The sequence below is a fragment of the Anomaloglossus baeobatrachus genome, chromosome 11 (genome assembly GCF_048569485.1).
Source record: "Anomaloglossus baeobatrachus isolate aAnoBae1 chromosome 11, aAnoBae1.hap1, whole genome shotgun sequence".
NCBI lineage: Eukaryota > Metazoa > Chordata > Amphibia > Anura > Aromobatidae > Anomaloglossus > Anomaloglossus baeobatrachus.
This window is the reverse complement of record NC_134363.1, coordinates 186,482,702-186,498,982: the sequence shown is the minus strand read 5'-3', so window position 1 is coordinate 186,498,982 and position 16,281 is coordinate 186,482,702.

The window sequence follows — 16,281 nt, the reverse complement described above, 5'->3', positions numbered from 1 at the left end:
AAGTCTCTCTCCGTTACTCAAACACATCATTTTTTTTTTTGGCCTCCAGATGCGAAAACAATTGTGAGATGATGTAAACAGCGGCTCATGTTTATTGAACATGTAAACAGTGAGATGGAGCTACCGAGCTCAGACGTCTCACACGTCTCGGGCCAGTCGCCTCCTGCGCCCGGTCTGCGGAGATACAGCCCAGCGCTCCAGGGTTGTCCATCACCACGGACGTCTGATCTGCTGGTCCATGGAACTGACAATCTAAAATAATGTTTGTGCAAAACTGTTCCCTGACCAGAAAAATCCTCCAGCGGTAATCCAAAAATGGACGATGATGAGGGGGATGCAGCTGCAGAATCCATTCCTTGGTCTCGCTATGAATCAGTTGATAGTATCTCTCCATTAGCTTCACATGGGCAGAGGAGTGGAAGGAGAAATCTTTCTATGAATCCTACGTCCAATCAATGTTTGAAATTACGTCAAGTTCCTAAACTTCACTGGTGGAAAGGAAGATGTTGATCTCCTAATCGCCATCAATGTCACAAAACATATAGAATGTTTAAAGAAAAAGTTTTGTTGAGAAATTAAACCCAATCCAAGAACAAAAGTAAAAGATCTTGTGAAGATGCTGGCGGAAGCTGGTGAGATTGTGTCATTATCCACAGTGGAAAACTGTGGAAGAAACAAGCGCAGAAATAGGGTCTTATCTGATAGATAAGGGGATACACTAGTAGAGACAGGTACTCACCTGTTTCAGTTGTGACACGCACAACTCCTATGCAAGCATATAGGTAGATCATGCAGCAGTGGTCAGCAGCAGCCCCGAAGCAGGAATAGCAGATAACAGGATGGCTGGGAGAAAACCGGGTTAAATGCTGCGCTAGAAAACCACGATTCCGATGGATAAAATAAATCCTTTCCTTTATTGGCACAAGTCAACGCGTTTCGAAGGCATATCCGCCTTCTTCATCAGGACAAGACAGTACAAGAAAAGAACAGCTTTTCTTGTACTGTCTTGTCCTGATGAAGAAGGCGGATATGCCTTCGAAACGCGTTGACTTGTGCCAATAAAGGAAAGGATTTATTTTATCCATCGGAATCGTGGTTTTCTAGCGCAGCATTTAACCCGGTTTTCTCCCAGCCATCCTGTTATCTATTATCCACAGTGATATGAGTACCGTATCAACATGGGCTGCAAGACCTCTCTGCCAGGAGGAAGCCATTACTCCAAAAGAAAGAGAAAAAAGCCAGATTAATGTTTGTAAATGCACAGGAACAAAGACCTTAATTTTTGGAGACGTCGTGTGGTCTGACAAAACTAAAACTGAATTGTTTGGCCATAATGACCATTGTCACGTTTCGAGGAAAAAGGGAGAACCTTTGAAGCCTAAGAACACCATCAGAACTTTGACAGACGGGGGACAGCATCATGTTGGGGGGTTGTTTTGCTGCAGGAGGGACTGGTGACTTCACAAAATAGATGGCATCATGAGGAAAGAAGATTATGTGGCCTTACTGAAGAACATCTCAAGACATCAGCAAGGAACTTAAAGTTTGGGCAGAAGTGGGTCTTCCAAATGGACAATGACCCGAAACTACTGCAAAACTGGTTACAAAGTGGCTTAAGGATAACAAGGTCAATGTTTTGGAGTGGCCATCACAAAGCCCTGATCTCAATCCTATTGAGAATGTATGGGCAAAGCTGAAAAGGCCGGAGCGAGCGGCAACCTCCAAACATGGCTCAGCTCCACCAGATCTGTCAGGAGGAATCGGCCCAAATTCCACCAACTATTGAGAGAAGCTTCTGGAAGGATCCGAAACATTTCCCCCAAGTAACACAGTGTAAGGGCAATGCCACCAAATACTAATGACATGGAGGGAACGTCACTGCGCAGAAAGGAAGAAAAATGCCCGAAAACATTCTCTCTCTCTCATTATTCTGGCATTTGGCAATAGAAATAATTTTGGTTCCTAATTGACCGAAAATGAGAGAAAAACCTTCAGATGTGTCTCTATAGAAAGCGGAGGGAAAAACCTGCAGATGTGTCTTTATAGAGAGCGGAGGGAAACACCTGCAGATGTGTCTGTATAGAGAGCGGAGGGAAGAACCTGCAGATGTGTCTTTATAGAGAGAAGAGGGGAAAACCTGCAGATGTGTCTTTATAGAGAGCGGAGGGAAAACCTGCAGATGTGTCTTTATAGAGAGCAGAGGGAAAACCCTGCAGATGTGTCTGTATAGAGAGCGGAGGGAAGAACCTGCAGAGGTGTCTGTATAGAGAGAGGAGGGGAAAACCTGCAGATGTGTCTGTATAGTGAGCGGAGGGAAAAGCCTGCAGATGTGTCTGTATAGAGAGCAGAGGGAAAAACCTGCAGATATTTCTGTATAGAGAACGGAGGGAAAAGCCTGCAGATGTTTTGTATAGTGAGCGGAGGGAAAAATCTGCAGATGTGTTTGTATAGAGAGCGGAGGGAAAAACCCGCAGAGGTGTCTGTATAGAGAGCGGAGGGAAAAACCTGCAGATGTGTTTGTATAGAGAGCGGAGGGAAAAACCTGCAGATGTGTCTGTATAGTAAGCGGAGGGAAAAACCTGCAGATGTGTCTGTATAGTAAGCGGAGGGAAAAACCTGCAGATGTGTCTGTATAGTGAGCGGAGGGAAAAACCTGCAGATGTGTCTTTTTTAGAGAGCGGAGGGAAAAACCTGCAGATGTGTCTGTATAGAGGGTGGAGGGAAAATCCTGCAGATGTGTCTGTATAGTGAGCGGAGGGAAAAACCTGCAGATGTGTCTGTATAGTGAGCGGAGGGAAAAACCTGCAGATGTGTCTGTATAGTGAGCGGAGGGAAAAACCTGCACATGTGTCTGTATAGAGAGTGGAAAGAAACTAATGGTTTACACTGTATTTATAGTATAAATAATTCTTTTAAAAAAAATAAATCCCGCTGTGCCGAGATGCTAATAATAAATAACACACGACCTGGACGTCCCCTTTATTGTATATGATGGTTTTTGTATTAATAGCATTTCCCCAGGCTGATGGCGGTTCAGTGAAGCGGAGGTCGTCTTGTTTTCGGAGGATCCTGCTGGATGTGGCCTGGATTTCGGCGTTTCTGGCTCGCTCTTGCTGGTGACCTCACTTATAAAATGCGTCCAACCTAAAGCCTCCCTGACACTCTGTCCACACGTCTCCAAGGGTCCAGCCCTTTCTTGCCGGGAAGAGATGAATCATATTTTTAATAGGAAAATAAGGTAATTGGAAATGGCAGAGCGGTCCTGTGACGGGCGTGGTAGGGTGGCAGCGCTATTCTGCGGGAATCACTAAGCGCTAATAATGGGACTATGAATAGTCACTGGATACTTAGATTATTACTGGACCTTATAATTACCCGGATTAATGCTTCACATATCGTTGCGGTAGAATCCTCACTCCATCTTCCAGTCTCTGGTGATGTCTTGTCCTCCTCTTCCCATGGTGACGTCTTGTCCTCGACTTCCCATGGTGACGTCTCGTCCTCCTCTTCCCATGGTGACGTCTCGTCCTCCTCTTCCCATGGTGACGTCTCGTCCTCCTCTTCCCATGGTGACGCCTCGTCCTCCTCTTCCCATGGTGACGTCTCATCCTCCTCTTCCCATGGTGACGTCTCGTCCTCCTCTTCCCATGGTGACGTCTCGTCCTCCTCTTCCCATGGTGACGCCTCGTCCTCCTCTTCCCATGGTGACGTCTCATCCTCCTCTTCCCATGGTGACGTCTCGTCCTCCTCTTCTCATGGTGACGTCTTGTCCTCCTCTTCCCATGGTGACGTCTTGTCCTCCTCTTCCCATGGTGACATCTCGTCCTCCTCTTCCCTTGGTGACGTCTCGTCCTCCTCTTCCCATGGTGACGTCTCGTCCTCCTCTTCCCATGGTGACGTCTTGTCCTCGACTTCCCATGGTGACGTTTCGTCCTCCTCTTCCCATTGTGACGTCTCATCCTCCTCTTCCCATGGTGACATCTCGTCCTCCTCTTCCCTTGGTGACGCCTCGTCCTCCTCTTCCCATGGTGACATCTTGTCCTCCTCTTCCCATGGTGACGTCTCGTCCTCCTCTTCCTATGGTGACGTCTCGTCCTCCTCTTCCCATGGTGACGTCTCGTCCTCCTCTTCCCATGGGGACGTCTCATCCTCCTCTTCCCATGGTGACGCCTCGTCCTCCTCTTCCCATGGTGACGCCTCGTCCTCCTCTTCCCATGGTGACGTTTCGTCCTCCTCTTCCCATTGTGACGCCTCGTCCTCCTCTTCCCATGGTGACATCTTGTCCTCCTCTTCCCATTGTGACGTCTTGTCCTCCTCTTCTCATGGTGACGTCTTGTCCTCCTCGTCTCATGGTGACATCTTGTCCTCCTCTTCCCATGGTGACGTCTTGTCCTCCTCTTCCCATGGTGACATCTTGTCCTCCTCTTCCCATGGTGACGCCTCGTCCTCCTCTTCCCATGGTGACATCTTATCCTCCTCTTCCCATGGTGACGTCTTGTCCTCCTCTTCCCATGGTGACATCTTGTCCTCCTCTTCCCATGGTGACGCCTCGTCCTCCTCTTCCCATGGTGACATCTTGTCCTCCTCTTCCCATGGTGACATCTTGTCCTCCTCTTCCCATGGTGACGTCTCGTCCTCCTCTTCCCATGGGGACGTCTCATCCTCCTCTTCCCATGGTGACGCCTCGTCCTCCTCTTCCCATGGTGACGCCTCGTCCTCCTCTTCCCATGGTGACGTTTCGTCCTCCTCTTCCCATTGTGACGCCTCGTCCTCCTCTTCCCATGGTGACATCTTGTCCTCCTCTTCCCATGGTGACGCCTCGTCCTCCTCTTCCCATGGTGACATCTTGTCCTCCTCTTCCCATGGTGACATCTTGTCCTCCTCTTCCCATGGTGACATCTTGTCCTCCTCTTCCCTTGGTGACGTCTTGTCCTCCTCTTCTCATGGTGACGTCTTGTCCTCCTCGTCTCATGGTGACATCTTGTCCTCCTCTTCCCATGGTGACGTCTTGTCCTCCTCTTCCCATGGTGACATCTTGTCCTCCTCTTCCCATGGTGACGCCTCGTCCTCCTCTTCCCATGGTGACGTCTCGTCCTCCTCTTCCCATGGTGACGTCTCGTCCTCCTCTTCCCATGGTGACGCCTCGTACTCCTCTTCCCTTGGTGACGCCTCGTCCTCCTCTTCCCATGGTGACATCTTGTCCTCCTCTTCCCATGGTGACATCTTGTCCTCCTCTTCCCATGGTGACGCCTCGTCCTCCTCTTCCCATGGTGACGTCTTGTCCTCCTCGTCTCATGGTGACATCTTGTCCTCCTCTTCCCATGGTGACGTCTTGTCCTCCTCTTCCCATGGTGACATCTTGTCCTCTTCTTCCCATGGTGACGCCTCGTCCTCCTCTTCCCATGGTGACGTCTCGTCCTCCTCTTCCCATGGTGACGCCTCGTACTCCTCTTCCCTTGGTGACGCCTCGTCCTCCTCTTCCCATGGTGACATCTTGTCCTCCTCTTCCCATGGTGACGCCTCGTCCTCCTCTTCCCATGTTTGTGCCTCTTCTGCACCTGGATCCAGTGATTGAACATCTCTGAAATGATAAGAGCGTACCACTTAATTGCGCGGCTTTCTTGCAGACAGCTGGAATTGTGCTTTTTCGGATAATCGTGCGTTGTCCACGTCTAATCACAACCATGCCAGGATAATGGGAGCGTCCAGGTCCATCCCCCCACAATTTTCGTTTCCACATACGTTTTACATAAAAGCTCATTATTAATACTTTTGCCAAAACCCCTGCAGATGGTTATAGTTTTGGACGGCTGGAGACGGAGGACGGATGCCACGACCATTCCCTCCGCCGCACCGTCCCATTCCTTGATCTATAACGTGCGATGTTAAATTTTTTTGGCGTTTCATATTTTTCCAATTTTTCACATGAAAGCAGAAGGGGGCACCGGAGTCAGGGGTGAGGCCGGACCCCTGTAATTGCAGGCAGGTGTCGCAGCATTTCTCATGTATCAGGCGCTGAGCTAGAAAGAATTTTCCAAGCAGCGACCCCTGGTGACCCCGGGGGCATTAGCGAGGTCAAAGGTGACGGGCGGACTAACCTAAACCAATGGATGCCACTCATTAGTTAAAAATACTGTTATTCTTATTCCTAACGCCTTTCTCTTTTACAATAACCATTTCTTCTTAATGTTGTGTGCAGGTCATTTATACCGAGGGCATAATATGGAAGCGAAGAGGAAGGATGTGTCCCATGTGCAGCCTCCCAGAGACCCCGCAAGGAGGCCCCCCGAGACCCCGACACAGCTGGAAGAGTCTTAATGTGTATGGACTGGATGTAAGAAACTGAACTAAGGAATATGAAGTCTTACATTAAGTAGTGGATTGATAGTAAGACATTAGAGGTGCTCTATGATGAGCGGCCGGAGAGTCAGCAACCCATAAACGCTCGCACGTGTCGGCCCCAGTACAAATGTATTGTGGCCATTTTCCCTTCTGTTAAAACTTACCCATAATAATAAAGCAGCCCATCAATGTGATGATAAAAAAAGATCCCCTTGGGAAATGGAGACCAATACTGCCGTAGAAATAGTGCTGTTATAATACTGCCATATAATAAGCAGGTACTGCCACAGAGTTCTCGTACAATACCCCAGTACTGTGCATGAATAATGCTGCCATACTGTGCATAAATAATGCTGCCATACATCGCAGGAATAGTGCTTCCATACTGTGCATAAATAGTGCTGCCATACATTGCAGGAATAGTGCTGCCATACTGTGCAGGAATAGTGTTTCCATACTGTGTAGGAATAGTGCTGCAATAACATACAGGAATAGTGCTGACATACCGTGCAGGAATAGTGCTGACATACTGTCCATGAATAGTGCTGACATACGGTACATGAATAGTACTGACACACGGTACATGAATAGTACTGCCATACGATCCATGAATAGTGCTTCCATATTGTCCATGAATAGTGTTGCAATACTCTGCATGAATAGTACTGATAGTACTGCCATACTGTCCTTGAATAGTGCTGCCATACTGTGCAGGAATAGTGATGCCATACTATGCAGGAATAGTGATGCCATACTGTCCATGAATAGTGCTGCCATACCGTGCAGGAATAGTCCTGCCATACTGTCCATGAATAGTGCTGACATACCATACATGAATAGTACTGCCATACTGTGTAGGAATCATTTTGCCATACTGTCCATGAATAGCATTGCAATACTGTGCATGAATAGTACTGATAGTGCTGCCATACTGTGCAGGAATAGTCCTGCCATAATGTGCATGAATAGTCCTGCTATATTGTGCAGGAATAGTCCTGCCATACTGTCCATGAATAGTGCTGACATACGGTACATGAATAGTACTGCCATACTGTGTATGAATAGTTTTGCCATACTGCCCATGAATAGCGTTGCAATACTCTGCATGAATAGTACTGATAGTACTGCCATACTGTGCAGGCATAGTGCTGCCATACTGTGCAGGAATAGTGCTGCCATACTGTGCAGGAATAGTGCTGCCATACTGTCCATGAATTGCATTGCAATACTGTGCATGAATAGTACTGATAGTACTGCCATACTGTGCAGGAATTGTCCTGCCATACTTTGCATGAATAGTACTGATAGTACTGCCATACTGTGCAGGAATAGTGCTGCCATACTGTGCAGGAATAGCCCCTTCTCAGGCTCACAGTAAGCAGTCACTGACATTAGGGCCTTGCAGCTCCTGCCCTTCTGCCCGTGCCATGTTTTGGGAGGCTGCTGCAGTTTGTGACCCCTCCAGTGTTCCTTGCTCCCGTATACAATCAGTAGGAGTGTTACTGGGGGCAGCGCGGAGCCCCCTCTCCTGCTCCTTACACTTCCCTGTTTCCGGCCTTCTTACTGCGTCTTTTCCCGGAGGACTCTGGTTTAAGGTGAAAAAATGACTTGTCTTACCCTGTTAGGATCAGTGTTAACCACAAAGTCCCTCTCGAATTATTTTTTTTTTCTCTCTTGACCTAATAATGGAGATTTTTGTGATGTGAAACCCCCGGGCTGCATTCCTGGGTGAGGGGCGTCCGTCCAGATCCATGCGAGGTCTCCTGGGCAGGAGAAGCAGAGCGGTATTTCCCGATTATCGGTGGGGACGCCATCGCTCAGCATGGTGAAAATTAATCGTCAATGTATCTCTCCCACTATTGTGGAAATGTGCGGATTCGGCTCTTTCATATCGTGTCCTTACAGAAAATTAATCGTCAATGTATCTCTCCCACTATTGTGGAATTGTGCGGATTTTACTCTTTCATATCGTGTCCTTGCATCGTCTGCTGCTGAACGCTGCGCGGATTTCCACATTTTGCAGATATTTGCACTCGCGAGCTCCGACAATATCTCCCGGCCTAAAGGATGCACTTTCCTGGAGTAATGGATCATTTAGGATTGGAAAAACATGGCTACCTACTGCCAAAAAGCAGCGCCCCCCTGTGTACAGGTTGTGCCTGGTACTGAATGAACCGAGGAGCTGCGCACCGCACACAATCTGTTTTTGGAAGAATTGCAGACATGGTTTCGTAATCCGGTGCGACCCTTTTACCCATTTTTTTTTCTTGGACTATGGACAATTCCCAGATTATTCTCCCAATGAAGTAAAAGTCCCCCCATTCCATTGTCGTTCCTGCCCACCGGGCACACGGTTAATTGCAGCCATCATTGCCAGCCGTCCTCATGGCGCGGCAGCTGAGAATGTGGCGGATGCGGTGGTCATGTGACCATACAGTAAGGTTACATGGCCGCCCCAGGCACTTATGCCTCGGTTAAAAGGCGACTTGATCTGGACTTTCAGCATCAGTTCTGGAACCTTTCAGATCCAATGAACCGGAAACTACAAAACAAAACAGAAAAAGAACTTGTGAACAGCGGCGTGAGACAAAGGAGGTGAAGCCCCCGCCATGAATCCGTGATGAACAGACAGGAGGCCGACCCAGGAGCGAGGGTGGGTGCAATGTCATTATTGTTGGTTTAAGTCATTTTGTATGGTTCACTTGGCCTCTGAGAGCTTCTTTATTCCGCAGCTTTCTCTAACAAGCTCCTATTGCTCTGGGCGGCCTGGCCGTGGAGATCAGTAACAATGGCGTCTTTCAGCCTCAGACGCTGCTCGCCGCTTCATAATATTTCAGTCTGGGGAGTTCACTGGAGATGGAGGGTTTCACGGCACTTTGTAAAATAAAAATAATAAAACATAAAAAACGATTTACCTTCACTTCACCTTCAAAACTGCAGGAGTTCTGCACACGGTGTAGGAGAAGGACGCAATGGTAGAAATGCCGAAGACGCGTATCCATATTACTCAAGGGCCAAGTCAACTATTTCATCATAAGCGCAGAATGACCTGCTGCAAAGACCGAGTGACATCACCGATGGGATGATGATGTCACCCAGTAAGTGCCAATGTGTAGACCGAGCACACCAACCCACTAGTAGTCATATAGAGCTCACACCCCAACCCACTAGTAGTCATCTAGAGCTCACACACCAACCCACTAGTAGTCATATAGAGCTCGCCCACTAGTAGTCATCTAGAGCTCACACACCAACCCACTAGTAGTCATCTAGAGCTCACACACCAACCCACTAGTAGTCATATAGAGCTCACACACCAGCCCACTAGTAGTCATATAGAGCTCACACACCAAATCACTAGTAGTCATATAGAGCTCACACACCAACCCACTAGTCATCATATAGAGCTCACACACCATCCCACTAGTAGTCATATAGAGCTCACACTCCAGCCCACTAGTAGTCATATAGAGCTCGCACACCAACCCACTGGTAGTCATCTAGAGCTCGCACACCAACCCACTAGTAGTCATATAGAGCTCCACACCAACCCACTAGTAGTCATATAGAGCTCACACACCAACCCACTAGTAGTCATATAGAGCTCACACACCAACCCACTAGTAGTCATATAGAGCTCGCACACCAACCCACTAGTAGTCATATAGAGCTCGCACACCAACCCACTAGTAGTCATATAGAGCTCGCACACCAACCCACTAGTAGTCATATAGAGCTCACACACCAACCCACTAGTAGTCATCTAGAGGTCGCACACCAACCCACTAGTAGTCATATAGAGCTCGCACACCAACCCACTAGTAGTCATATAGAGCTCGCACACCAACCCACTAGTAGTCATATAGAGCTTGCACACCAACCCACTAGTAGTCATATAGAGCTCCACACCAACCCACTAGTAGTCATATAGAGCTCGCACACCAACCCACTAGTAGTCATATAGAGCTCACACACCAACCCACTAGTAGTCATATAGAGCTCACACACCAACCCACTAGTAGTCATATAGAGCTCGCACACCAACCCACTAGTAGTCATATAGAGCTCACACACCAACCCACTAGTAGTCATATAGAGCTCACACACCAACCCACTAGTAGTCATATAGAGCTCACACACCAACCCACTAGTAGTCATATAGAGCTCACACACCAACCCACTAGTAGTCATATAGAGCTCACACACCAACCCACTAGTAGTCATATAGAGCTCACACACCAACCCACTAGTAGTCATATAGAGCTCACACACCAACCCACTAGTCGTCATATAGAGCTCGCACACCAACCCACTAGTAGTCATATAGAGCTCACACACCAACCCACTAGTAGTCATATAGAGCTCACACACCAACCCACTAGTAGTCATATAGAGCTCACACTCCAACCCACTAGTAGTCATATAGAGCTCACACTCCAGCCCACTAGTAGTCATATAGAGCTCACACACCAACCCACTAGTAGTCATATAGAGCTCACACACCAACCCACTAGTAGTCATATAGAGCTCACACACCAACCCACTAGTAGTCATATAGAGCTCACACACCAACCCACTAGTAGTCATATAGAGCTCACACTCCAACCCACTAGTAGTCATATAGAGCTCACACTCCAGCCCACTAGTAGTCATATAGAGCTCACACACCAACCCACTAGTAGTCATATAGAGCTCACACACCAACCCACTAGTAGTCATATAGAGCTCACACACCAACCCACTAGTAGTCATATAGAGCTCACACACCAACCCACTAGTAGTCATATAGAGCTCACACACCAACCCACTAGTAGTCATCTAGAGGTTGGATATGGCGTATACCAGCACAGGACGATGCTCGTCCTCAAGAAATGCCAGTTAATAGATCAACCCAGGGACCGCATCTTTATTACTCCATCACAAATACAAGACCCTTGGCTGACCTGCTACACAGACATGTTCATCACTGCACGCACTCTGTGACTTCACCCTATCATTGATCTGTTTGTGTGACATCACCGCACTCGCCCTGTGACGTCATCCAATCCTAGACCTCTCTACAGTAGGAGACATCACTGCACTCATTCTGTGACTTCATCCAATCACGGACCTGTCTTGGTGACATCACTGCACTCACCCTGTGATTTCATCCAATCAGGGACCTGTCTTGGTGACATCACCGCATCACCACACTCACCCTGTGGCATCATCCAGTCACGGACCTGTCTGGGTCACATCACTGCACTCACCCTGTGGCATCATCCAGTCACGGACCTGTCTGGGTCACATCACTGCACTCACCCTGTGGCATCATCCAGTCACGGACCTGTCTGGGTCACATCACTGCACTCACCCTGTGGCATCATCCAGTCACGGACCTGTCTTGGTGACATCACCACACTCACCCTGTGACATCATCCAATCATGGACCTGCCTGGATGACATCACCACACTCACCCTGTGACATCATCCAATCATGGACCTGCCTGGATGACATCACCACACTCACCCTGTGACATCATCCAATCATGGACCTGCCTGGATGACATCACCACACTCACCCTGTGACATCATCCAATCATGGACCTGCCTGGATGACATCACCACACTCACCCTGTGACATCATCCAATCATGGACCTGCCTGGATGACATCACCACACTCACCCTGTGACATCATCCAGTCACGGACCTGTCTGTATATTGCTGCTTCCTGAGCTCTCACAATGCTCTTAGTATTTTTGTGCCTGTATACACTCTTTCCCCATTACAGCAGGGCGTCTCGTGCCGCCACCCTCGTACCTCGCGTATATTATCGCCCGTTATGATACATTTTGTGTATGTGCTGATTGTTTCTGGGGTGGCTATGCTCACGCCCGCCCCGTGCTATAGGCCTGGCCTGGGATTCGTGGCTTATTTAGCGGCTGCTCACACAGAGGAGGCTGCTGACAGCCCAGCAATGGTGTTATATATAGTGTGGAAGGAGTCTCCTTACGGTTCACTGCTTCTCAGCTGATCCAGAGGAAAGAGAATATTAAACAGTGTAAAGTAGTACTTACCCGCTCTGTATAAACACAGCCTGCCGCAGTTTACATAGCTGTCATGAGCGCTGCAGGCCGGCGCGAATGCTACAATCCCATGTAATGCAGGAGAAAACCGCAAGACACGCGGGGGAAACGGACGCTGCACACGAGACACGCCAGGGAAACGGACGCTGCACACGAGACATGCTGGGGAAACAAACGCTGCACACGAGACACGCCGGGGAAACAAACGCTGCACACGAGACACGCCGGGGAAACAAACGCTGCACACGATACACGCCGAGGAAACAAACGCTGCACACGAGACACGCCGGGGAAACAAACGCTGCACACGAGACACGCCGGGGAAACAAACGCTGCACACGAGACACGCCGGGGAAACAAACGCTGCACATGAGACACGCCGGGGAAACAAACGCTGCACACGAGACACGCCGGGGAAACAAACGCTGCACACGAGACACGCGGGGGAAACAAACGCTGCACACGAGACACGCGGGGGAAACAAACGCTGCACACGAGACACGCGGAGGAAACAAACGCTGCACACGAGACACGCGGGGGAAACTGATGCTGCACAAGAGACACGCCGGGGAAACAAACGCTGCACACGAGACACGCCGGGGAAACAAACGCTGCACACGAGACACGCCGGGGAAACAAACGCTGCACACGAGACACGCCGGGGAAACAAACGCTGCACACGAGACACACGGGGGAAACAAACGCTGCACACGAGACACGCGGGGGAAACAAACGCTGCACACGAGACACGCAGGGGAAACAAACTCTGCACACGAGACACGCCGGGGAAACAAACGCTGCAGACGAGACACGCTGGGGAAACAAACGCTGCACACGAGACACGCCGGGGAAACAAACGCTGCACACGAGACATGCGGGGGAAACAAATGCCGCACACGAGACACGCGGGGGAAACAAACGCTGCACACGAGACACGCCGGGGAAACAAACGCTGCACACGAGACACGCAGGGGAAACAAACGCTGCACACGAGACATGCCAGGGAAACAAACGCTGCACACGAGACACGCGGGGGAAACAAACGCTGCACACGAGACACACCAGGGAAAGGAACGCTGCACATGAGACACGCCGGGGAAACAGACGCTGTATATGAGACACGCTGGGGAAACAAACGCTGCACATGAGACACGCCGGGGAAACAGACGCTGTATATGAGACACGCCAGGGAAACAAACGCTGCACACGAGACACCCCGGGGAAACAAACGCTGCACACGAGACACGCCGGGGAAACAAATGCTGCACACGAGACATGCCAGGGAAAGGAACGCTGCACACGAGACACGCCGGGGAAACAAACGCTGCACACGAGACATGCCAGGGAAAGGAACGCTGCACACGAGACATGCCAGGGAAAGGAACGCTGCACATGAGACACGCCGGGGAAACAAACGCTGCACACGAGACACGCCGGGGAAACAAACGCTGCACAGGAGACACGCCGGGGAAACAAACGCTGCACACGAGACACGCCGGGGAAACAAACGCTGCATACGAGACACGCGGGGGAAACAAACGCTGCACACGAGACACGCCGGGGAAAGAAATGCTGCACACGAGACACGCAGGGGAAACAAACGCTGCACATGAGACACGCCGGGGAAACAAACGCTGCACACGAGACACGCCGGGGAAACAAACGCTGCACACGAGATGGGGAGATGTATCGATATATGGTTTACATGGTTAGATTTATTAATGGGCAGGAGATAGATATCCTCTAAATAACCCATATTGTGTGTGTGTGTGTGTATATATATATATATATAATGGGTTATTTAGAGGACACCAAATCTTCCCAAGAAAGAGAGGCAGTCTCTCGGCCAAGAAAATTGCCAAACTGCATCATGTGAGGCCATGACTGGTGGAAGAATACAAAATTAAGTCCATCCATCCATTCACAAGCCAAGAGTTTTATATCCAAGCAAAATATAAGTCAACAAGTCGCCTCGGCTTCAACATGATCAGAAGAAACGTTGGCTCGAGTTTGCAAAGAAGTAAAAAAATTGGCAGTATAAGTTGGAAACTGGTGATTTGGAGCAATGAGACGAAAGTCAATAGACGGCTCTGATGGGGGCAAAAGGATCTGGACGAAACGAGAGAAAAAGAGGCTAACGGATTGAGAAATTGAAGAAACTGACAAGTTCAGTGGAGGAAGCCTAATGATTTGAGGGAGTGTCACAGAAAAGGCGTTGGATACTTGACCAGGATGGATGGTGGCGTCAATGCTGAGCTATATGTGAAGACGAGTCACTTCATACACTCGAGTACTATTGGTATGAAAAGAGCAACGAAGTGTTCCTGCAGAACAGCGACCCAAAGCATATGGCGAGATTGGCAAAGAAATGGGTCAATGACAATGAAGTAGAGGAGCTGGATTGTCCCCAGACCTCAACCCAATCCAACACTTGTAGGTACAGATCTGTATACATCCCCAAGTGAGGCGACCGGTATACACCAACACTGGGAACATGTAGAATAGACCTGACCAGTATACACCAACACTGGGAACATGTAGAATAGACCTGACCAGTATACACCAACACTGGGAACATGTAGAATAGACAGAAGAGACCTGAACAGTATACACCAACACTGGGAACGTGGAGAAGAGACCTGAGCAGTATACACCAACACTGGGAACGTGGAGAAGAGACCCGACCAGTATACACCAACATTGGGAACGTGGAGACCTGACCAGTATACACCAACACTGGGAACATGTAGAATAGACCTGACCAGTATACACCAACACTGGGAACATGTAGAATAGACAGAAGAGACCTGACCAGTATACACCAACGCTGGGAACGTGGAGAAGAGACCTGAGCAGTATACACCAACACTGGGAACGTGGAGAAGAGACCTGACCAGTATACACCAACACTGGGAACATGGAGAAGAGACCTGACTAGTATACACCAACACTGGGAACATGGAGAAGAGACCTGACCAGTATACACCAACACTGGGAACGTGGAGAAGAGACCTGACCAGTATACACCAACACTGGGAACGTGGAGAAGAGACCTGACTAGTATACACCAACACTGGGAACGTAAAGAAGAGACCTGACCAGTATACACCAACACTGGGAACTTGGAGAGGAGACCTGACCAGTATACACCAACACTGGGAACTTGGAGAGGAGACCTGACCAGTATACACCAACACTGGGAATGTGTAGAAGAGACCTGAACAGTATACACCAACACTGGGAACGTGGAGAAGAGACCTGACCAGTAAACACCAACACTGGGAACATGGAGAAGAGACCTGACCAGTATACACCAACACTGGGAACGTGGAGAAGAGACCTGACCAGTATACACCAACACTGGGAATGCGGAGAAAAGACCTGACCAGTATACACCAACACTGGGAACGTGGAGAAGAGACCTGACCAGTATACACAAACACTAGGAACATGGAGAAGAGATCTGACCAGTATACACCGACACTGGGAACGTGGAGAAGAGACCTGACCAGTATACACCAACACTGGGAACATGGAGAAGAGACCTGACCAGTATACACCAACACTGGGAAAGTGGAGAAGAGACCTGACCAGTATACACCAACACTGGGAAAGTGGAGAAGAGACCTGACCAGTATACACCAAACACTGGGAACGTGGAGAAGAGACCTGACCAGTATACACCAACACTGGGAACGTGGAGAAGAGACCTGACCAGTATACACCGACACTGGGAACATGGAGAAGAGACCTGACCAGTATACACCAACACTGGGAAAGTGGAGAAGAGACCTGACCAGTATACACCAACACTGGGAAAGTGGAGAAGAGACCTGACCAGTATACACCAAACACTGGGAACGTGGAGAAGAG